The sequence below is a fragment of the Temnothorax longispinosus genome, chromosome 5, assembly GCF_030848805.1.
Source record: "Temnothorax longispinosus isolate EJ_2023e chromosome 5, Tlon_JGU_v1, whole genome shotgun sequence".
Taxonomy (NCBI): Eukaryota; Metazoa; Arthropoda; class Insecta; order Hymenoptera; family Formicidae; genus Temnothorax; species Temnothorax longispinosus.
The window spans coordinates 11369499-11380202 of NC_092362.1; the positions used below are offsets into that span (position 1 = coordinate 11369499).

A 10704-nucleotide genomic window follows, 5' to 3' on the forward strand; every position below is an offset into this window, starting at 1 on the left:
TTCCTTCATTTTATACCTCCTTTCCAGCCTTTTTACCCTCTCCTCCACTCAAACTCCTCCCTCCCCTTTTTCCTTCTTGCTCCTCCGGTTTCTTCTGCACCTTCTTCCTCCATCGTGACCTCCCTCCTTAAACTCCATCTTCATCCCCTCCAATTTTCGTTCCAAATCATCTATATATTCTCTTCTTAAATTCCTTTCTCTCTATGCTCCATTTCTGCTCTCGCGCTCTTAATTCGTTCCTTATCTTCTCTACTTCCCTTCCTTGCTCCTTGAAACCTTCCCTTAACTCTTCTCTCATGATCCTAAAACCTTCTCTCAATTCGCTAATTACCTGCCTTAACTCCTTCTCACCTATCTTTGTTTCCGATTTAGGCGACCTTGCCGTCTTATTGCTTCTCTTGAAAATTTCATCCTTCTCTTTACTCCCGCTCTTATCTAATTCTATTCTCTTTCTTTTCCATAGATCATTTAAATTTCCCATGCTTCCACTTCTGCCTCTTTCCTTTATTTTGTTTATAATCCCTTTCTTTCCCTCCATTCCGCTTTCTTTCTCTCCGCTCATCTCTGCCTATTTTCCAACTCACTTCTCCTTCTATGTACGCTACACTTTATGCCCGGCTTCGCGCCGCCGACCGCATCTCGGCTCTCCCGTCGCGTCGCCCCTCTACTCCCGTTATAGTTTGTGTCGTACCCGTCACCCGTGCCTTGCCACTTTCCTTCCCTTTATCTCTTTTACCTGTTTCTCCACTTTTTCTCCTTCTCACCTCCTCACTCTCTCACCTCCACTCTTGCTTGCTCGCTCGCTCACGCCTTCTCTACCCTCCTCTGGACCTCTTTTCTACTCCGATTTGTCTCGCTCGAACACACGCCTGACACTCTTACCAGTACCGGAAACGGAAGTCTAATTATATATATATATATATATGTAGGTCCGGAAGTATGTTCCGGGACTTTTATTTTTTTACATCGGTATATTCCAGGACATTTGGCAGTTTCCAGGACTGTCCTGGAAAAAATTCATGTCCTACGGCACGTTTCGGGACAATTTTTTGAATCTGATTACATATATATGCGTTATATTCCAGGACTGTACATTTCAAAAAACGTAAACAGTCCCGGAACATACCTCTAGACCTACATATATATATATATATATATGTATATATATATATATATATATACATCTATATATAATACATATATATATATATACACACATATATATTACATCAGGTATAATGAAGACAGTATAGTCCTATTTAAAAGAAATATACGAACAAAATAAGACTTATCCATTACCTGAGGACGATAACACTCCAAAAAGTCTTGAATATACAAGGACATGACAGTAAAAAATAATTAAATTATATTATTATTAACTTTTTAAATTTGAATTTATTAGAACAGATACTTGTAATTTGATAATATAATTATCCATAATGTAATAAATATCATATTTTCACGAAGAAATGATCTCGATTTACGTATATCATAATATGAAAGTAATGGAAAAATAAAATATAAGTCTTACAACGTAATTTTTGCAAATAGTGAGTACTTATACATGTTGACAATACAAACATTTTGTTATCATTATTTATTGTAAACGTTGTCAAGAATTGTAAGTTATTTACTGTCGAGCAGAATTTGTCGAAGAAATTTTGTAAGAAAAATTGTAAAAAAAAAATTCTAAAAGAATTTGCGCAAAATGGATGAAAATCGGGGTCATTATTTCGTATAACAAAAAATATTCTCTTAAAAAATTTGCTTAGGTATACGCATGTTATACAACAATTATTGCAAAGCTCTTTGTACGGTTTTTAAACTAAAAGACTACACATACACAGCCAAACAAATATATTTTAATTATAAAAATACTTTTAAAAAATATATATACTAAAAAAACAACACTCAGTCAGAGTAAGAACGTTTTTATCACATTTCTTTATGAAAGTGTTTTATCGGAGCAGTTACTTAATTTGTGAGGAAATAAAAGAATCTCAGAATGTCTCAGAATCTCGAGAGAAAATCCACGGATTAGACAAAAACTCGTCCGTTTTGAACAGATTTCCGGGCATAAAAAGCTTTCCTCGATCCACACCGAGCGTGCCGTATACTTACGTATCGTGGTACTTAATAGCGCGCTACGTTTTCACTTTGCCCATCTATGTGTAACCCGTGGATGTTCTCTTGCTGGATGGAGTATATACCTAACTCAGACTATATATGAACGTGAAATTAAAAAAAAAAATATGACCCAATACAGCTAGCAGTATTTTTTCTAAACACCAAAATAACATAATAATCATAAAAGACTTTCTTTAAATTTGTAAAACAAAATAATCTGTCAAAGTATTATCTGTCAATTCTCATCAAAAGTCCTATTATTTGGTAAGTAATAATTAAGTACATATAATCCCATACTGTTCAATCTCTACAAAATAGTTTCTCGAGAGGAGTTTATATTACTCATAATAACTAAACTTAAAGCTCTTTTAATTTATTATTTATGAAAGAAACTACTTGTTCTTTTGCGAGTCCTTATTTCTATTTCCCAAGCTGCCGTCACGCTGCTTACGCCATTTTGCATCTTTTAACCACCCAGCCAAGGCTGCATCTGCTTCAGTGAGATCACTATCCGGAAATGCTATTTGAAGAGCTCCTGAAACAAGACACATGTACATATAACACAAAACATCTTGCATTTTTTACATACAAATAATAATAATAAACTTAATGTATTAGTAAATAATTACCTTAAAACAAATTGTATAGTTTGAGAGTTTTGAAAGCTATTTTCCCGTTACCTCTGTCACAATTCATTTCACCTGCCAGTGTGTTAGAGAGTAATTTTGTTAGCATGTTTGTTGCACTTTTTCTTTCGGGATTCTTCGCGCTCAGCTTCATGTGATTAGACATGTAGTGACACTGCAAACAACAAATAATAAAACATTAGTAAACACGTAGAAGAAAACTTTTTCAAGTACGTAGAGAAATGAATTATGCTTACAGCAGCAGCTGTGACGTCCTGGGTGATGCGAGGTGGCTTCGATCCGGCAGAACGTCTCCGTTGATGGGTTCTTTTTCTTGCAGTTAAGGAGGTAAAACCCCAGGATAATTAGCTGTTGGTCGGCGATGTAGATTATGGCTCCTTGGATCCGTCGAAGGTAGGTAATTCAATAATCTACAATAATCTTTATCTTTCTTTTGATATATAAAAAAAAAGTATGATATTTATTGTAGAACTTTTACGATACAAGTGGTTTATGTGGGAGGATGGAACAAGTATGAGATATGTGACCTTTCCTGGCTCGTTCCACACTCTCCGTCGAGAGGGTGAAAGATTCCGCTTTTATACAATTTTGGAAATGGTAGTGGGAGGTGACCGCACCTCGTTACAATGAGTCATAAGGCGTTGTCTAGCGGATGTGAGTCTACTTCTAGGGGTGTGGCTCGCTTGCCAGCAATGAGTCATAGGGTGGTGTCTTGAAATTCATTACCTTATATGGTCATGCGTGACGTTCTGCTTCGACATGTCCATATATGGTTTTGCATAGACTAGATTCACTCGAATGAGTCATACAGGTGACTCGTCTGAATTCTATTTTTATTCTCTAGTCTAACGGCGATTTGTATTGAGAGCGATACTTCCTTTTCATTATTAAATTTCATTATTAAATTTTAATATGACTTTTATCATGAAGAAAATATTTAATATTTGAATAAAAAAAAAAAAGTGCAAATATATGTTGAATATTATTTAAATTTCTTTAGACATACTTTACATACAGTAGAATAATTTAATAATACAATTAAAGTCATTATTAGCATGTCTAAAGTACAAGAGATATTGCTCTCTTTGTCTAATAGTTAATATGGTATATCTGACTCTCTCTTTCTTTCTTTCAGATCATACAATACTCGCATCTCGCTCGGATTCGTGTTCCTTATGCTGCGCATAATACAATTTTATCTTTCTCGAATTCGTGAGTAACGCTTCGGCGTTTGACATTCGATATTTATGTTAATTTTGGTAAGTATATATATTTGTTAATAGTAATATTAATAAAAGTGATGTTAGCGGTGTTAATAATGTTTCTAATATCAGGTTAATAATATATCGTACAGATAGAAATGGTCAGCATTCTCATTAGTACAGGAAATTAATGAAATTAAATTACATATATATATATATTAAGATTTTTATTATTTTTATATCTCGCAAATGGTTGGGAATTTGATGGGAGTGTATAGGAAACATATTGCAGAACTTTCACTAAAGTATAATATAGCATTGGAAAATTTTATTGTTAATATATGTATTTGTTAATAACAATTTATTAATTAAATAAATTGGTACTCTTTAATTCGCGTATTGGTATTATTATGTTCTCTTTGTTTAAGAGGTTTTGAATTTCTAATATTATCTCGTTTATGAACATTCGTTATTTTATTGTTATAAATATTTCGTAAATAAACAATTGCAGAAACAAAAGTTATTATCATTTTTCGTAGGTGTACTGATGCAGAGTATATATATGGGGTTGAAATTTGTATTTACCAGAACGAATTTTTATTACTAAAGTGCTGTCGCACAAACAGAGGTATGTATTTTTACGATTAATTAGGTATAGGAAGTTAACAAAAACATTGTATTATGGATGATTTTCAAGAGAAGGGTTCAGGCTATATTTATATATATATATGATATTTTTTGCTATTATATTTTGGAAAATATTAAAGTTTAAATTTAATGTCCCGAGTCAATACGTTTAACATATTAATATACGTATGTCAGACGTATTATTTAAGGTCATTTCCTTTATACCGGGTGTCTTTTCACTTGGAATTTTATAGCGCTTTTATTAGAAAAGTGACAAGGTTTTGACTTGTATAAAAAGTGTTATACGTGATCCAAGGTATAAGTTAAAAATATTTATTGACATGGTCAATAATTTGTTTATGATTGTTTATAAAAGTAAGTTGCAAAAATAAATGATTATGTAGTAAATGTTTTTCTATCAAACGATTCTAACGATTATTCCGTATACACGTATATATTGTTTTTATTTCGAACTATTCGTTTTCTATTTTATTTTAATTTTATTAAGAATTTATTATGGCTATCCTTGTCTTTCATGGAGTGAATGTTCAATTTTCAATCTCGTTTATTAATTTAATTAATTTAAATAGAAAATCAGCGTTAACGTTACTGGTGTTTAGGAGTAGGAGAGATTCCATTTTTATCATAATAATTAAGTGTCAAAATTTTTGTTTAGAAATGAAATTTTTCAGCTTTAAAATGTATAAAAGACTAAAATATTAATGTAAAAGTGATTTGGTCTTTGTAAGTCAAAAGGGTAGGAAATTCAAAATGGCGGATGTGAAACTTTAATAATTTATAACTCGAGAACGGTAAGAGATAAAAAGATGGGGTTTCTTTTGTTGTGTTCAGATAATTAAAGCCATTATTTTAGGTTGTTTAAAATTTCTGTGTTTTATGGATTTCCATAATTTTTAATTATATCTCGGAATTAAGAAGAGATATGATGTGGGAGTTTTTGTGAGGTTACTTGACATGCTCTGCTGGGTATTTGTAGTGATTTTATTTATCATCTTTAATAATATTTTTATGATAAATTTTATTGTTAATTAGTTTATTTTGAGAGATACAATAATGGTTTATAATCAGAAGTTATTCGACTTTTTGTGATAGTTCTAGTAATCACACTAACTAGGTCTGTTAATAATATAATTTAATTGTTTATAACAATCATGTTTGAAAAAATGCTAATGAAATAATTACTATTTTAGCGTGATAATGTTTCTCAGGCATAAAAGGTTATGTTCTTATGAATAATCTATTTTTAATTAATTCATTTATATTTTATTTTAATCTTCTGAGTTTATTCTTATGGAACATGTATTTATTCGTGTGTTGAATTGAATTTGTATTGCATAAAAGATCTCATAAAGTTTGTAATATTCATTTACGATCAATTTTAGTGACTCTGGGGAATTTTAACAAGCAATTGTCCAAAAGTTTATAGTGTGATTCATGCAAATGGGGCTTAAGCTTGAAAGGGTACCTTAAGGCAGCCATGTTCTCTAGGCTTATGTCTACTACTTTAAGAACGCGTGTTCGCATCAGCTGAGTGATTGTTGTGACAGTTATTTTAAAGAATGATTGTTATATTATAATGTTGTTTTCAGATGCTGGGGACTTCTAGCAATGAAGGTAGAAAATCAAAAAAAATTTATGCGGGTGGAATATAGCGGTGATTATACCGTCAGACGTGACACAGCCAAATTATGATCCGCCTGTAAGAAAGTCTCAAATTCTTTTAAATGTTGTTTTGTGTGCAAAGGTAATGCTGGCATTCTCTCAGGACGCGAAATTCTCTTTTCTGAGGGTATTATAGCTCTCATAAGCTTGCTCACGTTCATATTGAGAATGTCTAACTTTCCAGAAATTTTTTCTACTGTAACTAGTGTCCTTTTAACTGTCATTTCGGTGTTTAATGTCTTCTCTGCAACAAATACAAAAAAATTATAGTAATACAGGCACAGAAAGCAAACATTTATTTTACACTAGTATTGCAACAAAATGTTACCTGTATTCTTATCATGCAACTGTTCTTTAAACAATGTACGTCGATGGGAAGCGCTTGAATTAGATAATTTTGGTTTATCATTACAATTAGAAGAATTGCTGCTGCATTGCGCGGTGTCCACAGAATCAGTGTTAAAAGTTGATGTTGGTTGATGATCAGTTGATGTAAGATCCTTCGTTAAAGTTGAATCATCCTTACTGAATACACGGTCAGGTACTTGCGTCAATGATTGTACGTTCAAAGAATGAGTCATCCCTTCCTAAACAGCACTTTCGTCACAGTTAACAGGGCTATTTGTAAGTAATGAATTGCAAGAGGTTGAGGATTTTAAGAGACTTTTTGTCTTGCTGAATGAAGCCAATGATTCCGGCTTTTTCGAGGCTGCAATTGTTTTTGCTGTTTGAACTACTTTCTTCAATTCCGTCGCGGAATGCTTAGAAGATGCCTCTTTTCTTTGAACAGTCATTTTTTCTCCTTTAGGCTTTTTGTTATTTACCTTAATAATAGAGAAACTCTTTAACAATTTTGACGAGATGCTGGCATCCGAATCAGTATCCCAATTTTGAGTATCAGAAGAAACTTTTTTGAAAGGCACAACAGGGGGAGCAGGAATAATTTTTGTCGTTATTTTTGAAAGCCCACTAGAATCAGTATCACTGTCTGACCCAATTTGCCGAGCCTTTTTCTTTCTTCTCCCTCGGCCCATATTTTGCTCTATCTCTGTTTCATAATTTGAATCAGCGAGGAATCCAGAAACAGCTTCGCGGGCTTGTGGATAAGTATCTGAATAGAGGAAAAATGTAAGTTTTAAAAAAATATCTACATATTCCGATCTCATAATAATGTGTGACAATCTGTATATAAAAATTTTTATAGGAGAATAAAATAAAATTTTACTGTAAAATCTTTTAATTTTCACTTCGTGTTTTGGCCAATCAGTTTTAAAAGATTGTTCAGTTTTCACCAGTTGTGTGACAGATTTTGGATTAGGGGGCCAATATGTTTCTCCACACATGTCATCGTCAAGGTCTGTGCAGATCCACTTTCTTAAACCAACCTCAATGTATATATCTGGATCTTTATTTGTGGGCAGAAATTTTAGCACAACAAACTGTGAAACAGAAAATAAAAAGTATAAAGTGTAAAATGTAGAAATAAAAATACACTGTATTTATATAACTTGTGACGTTGCGGCTCGCCGCATCGTCGCGGCGCCCCGCCGCCGTCACAAGACGCGGAATTTTGCGCCCAGGGACGGACCAGGGAGGCGAGATCTCCAGGGGTCGTATTTAATCGCGTTTCCGCATTCTGATTACTTTCTTTTGTTTTTATGCAATGTAATACGCGCGGCACCTCACCCACACCACGACAAATCTTCGAGGGAGTACTTGGCGAAGGAAATCAAGGACGATCGATAACCAAGGAGGGGTGGCAAACACGGAAGCAACAGAGATCACGGGCTGGCGAGAGCAACGCGGCAGGCGTGCGGCACGTGAGGCAGCGACGGACGAGGCCGCCAATAGCGGAGCCCCAGACGCCTGGGTAAAACCCGGCTACAGCAGAGGATCTCCAAGAAACATCGACCTACGGGGTGACTGATCACCGCCCCAGGGTCAAACCGGAGGCACACCGGCGCGAACCGAGTTCCGTCCGCTGCTAAGGACAGAATTGAGGAGTCGTACGCCGCCGAGGGACCGTTGCACGCCCCCGAAGGATCTCGTATCGACAGCACTGCGCCGGGACACCGCGGGCTTGCAAGCTCGCGCCCGATTGGATCGCGCGCCCCTCAGGAAGGGGTACCGTATCGATTCCGCCATCGAGCGGGTCTAGCGTTTCACTCTCTGGTCGTCCGTCGGCGAGATACGTTTCGTAAGATACGCGATAGCCACCCCGAGTCGGGTATTTCGATAATTGTCTGGCGGATCGAGGATCGTTGGAGGAAGGTGACGGCGAGGAGCCCAGGAGGAGGCATATCACCGGTGAGGTTGCCCGTAAATCGCGATATGTAAAGCCACGACACCGCCCTCCGGTGCACGCTCTCGCTCGGGATAACGCATGTTAAGATCGAGTGTAATTTCGCGATCGATAACGAGAGCGAAGGGCCTCGGGATGGTATCGTGGCCGCGGAACCGTGGTACAAACGTTAGGGCAAATCCCTGGAGATCGTGATAGGCGCGTTAATGAGTTCGATATCGCAAGTATATTGCGTCGTCCTCGCGACCTTGATGTACGGCAGCATACGGGCCGGTACTTCGTAAATTGTGTTACCGTTTCTTCGCGTCGGAAAATTCTTGTGTTTTCGCGTCGGGTGTTAGCGTATCGATTGTGTTCGGATCTCGTTATTACGGGTTGCTAATTGTGTCAAACTCCCATTGGTGTCGATGGAGTCGTTACGTTGGGTTTGCTCTCGCGTTGAGAAACTTTCGTTCACAAGCCCCTTGCGTTCGGTATTCCTTGCGTTACGCCCTATGGCGTCCCGCCCTGCTCGCGATGACCTCGAATTTTGCGTTAGAAATATCTCGCGTTAGTATTATTACTCTTAAGTGTTTGAGAACTGCGCCTTCCGTGCGCCTACAATAAGCTTTGCTTCGCGTATGTTTAATAGCCGCGTTAAAGATTGTTTCTGTGGAATAAATCCAGGCATCCCGCCACCGGCTATTCTTGATTTGTTATTGGCTTTATTTTGTGTTTGATCGAAGCCGGATGGATAAACGTTGTTATTTTCTCGACAACCAGTACTCAATAAATGTTATTTTCTTTGTTATCAGACTGAGTTACAAAATTTACGTGTCACCCCGCCGGATATCGCGCTGCCCTTCATTAACCCCGCCCGTGATTAGGTCAAGCTAGCCGATTCCACGCACCTCCACCCACTTCGTTTTGCGTCTCGTTTAGGTTTTCGCGATTTCGTGGACGCGAATGTACGCGTCTGGCGCCCAACATTCGGAACATTTCGTGGAGTATCGGAGGTGCGAGGAAACCACTGGAGAGGCCTACTATCCCGCTCTCCTAAGTCCTTTTGATCCGGCACACGTCCCGGAGCGGTCCGGGAGTGCAAAAAGTCGTGACAAACTATATAACATATTATATTCTATAAATGTGATATCTACATATTTTTTCTTGTATAATGCTATATGGAGTTTCTTTAAATCAATGGAATTGTGTGAAGTAATGGCATACACAAGAAATTATCTCTATTTGGAATTAAATAGCACTTGCACTGAACATCACTGACAGGATATGCTACTCTTCTTTCCTCGAGTTGAGAAACACATATAATACCTAGTTCAGATGAGGGGAGTGGATACGTATAAAAGTCCTCCTGTTTTTTAAACTTGCAACCAATAAAAAATAGAGTTCGGTGTCTGTAAACAAGATTTTTTAGCAAAACAACACTACCATTGACAGTTTTAAAACAGGAGTCCTTTTTACCTATTTTAAAATTACCACATTACCAATAGTAACCTTACGATATTGTGGGCCACGAATAATTTCATCTGCAATGAAGTGTTTTAAAAAGAGCACAAACTGATTAGGCTTAGAATCGAGAATAATTTCAATCTTTTTCTTTTTTTCTAAATCACGTCTAGCTATCTGTTCCAACGGTTTATAACCCGATCGCAGGGAATCCTTCATAGACTTCAGAGCGGTTTTCATAGCGAAAGGCACTGAAATTATCTATAGCTCCATGCTCCTGACATTCCTTAGGTAAGTGACTGAGTGAGTGTACATTATACACTACAAAACTCGTTCCATAAAGAACTACTAAATGAGAGATAAAAGTTTTAATAAATTGCTCAGCAAGGTGGAGATGAGTATGAACAAGAGTAGAACTAGCCAAAATATAGGCAGCACTATGCAAAAGGAGAAAATGTTTGTAGATGTTATCATGAATCAAATCCTTGAAAGCAACAATACCGTCATACAAGAGTATGCGACGAAATTCAGTGGCCTTGAACAGTTTAAAATTGTTTAGAGATCTTGGTTTTCGATTAAAATCATGGGGACAGAATTCCTTAAAAAACACAAAGACTTCAGATATAAGATTGATGATATTTCTATGAAGTTTCCATACTCCAACAACAAATAA

At 36.5% G+C, this 10704-nt stretch overlaps 1 pseudogene; it reads right to left on the bottom strand.

Moving 5' to 3' along the window:
- Window positions 1-1191: 1191 nt before the first annotated feature.
- Window positions 1192-9716, bottom strand: LOC139813361 (uncharacterized; annotated as a pseudogene).
- Window positions 9717-10704: the final 988 nt, after the last annotated feature.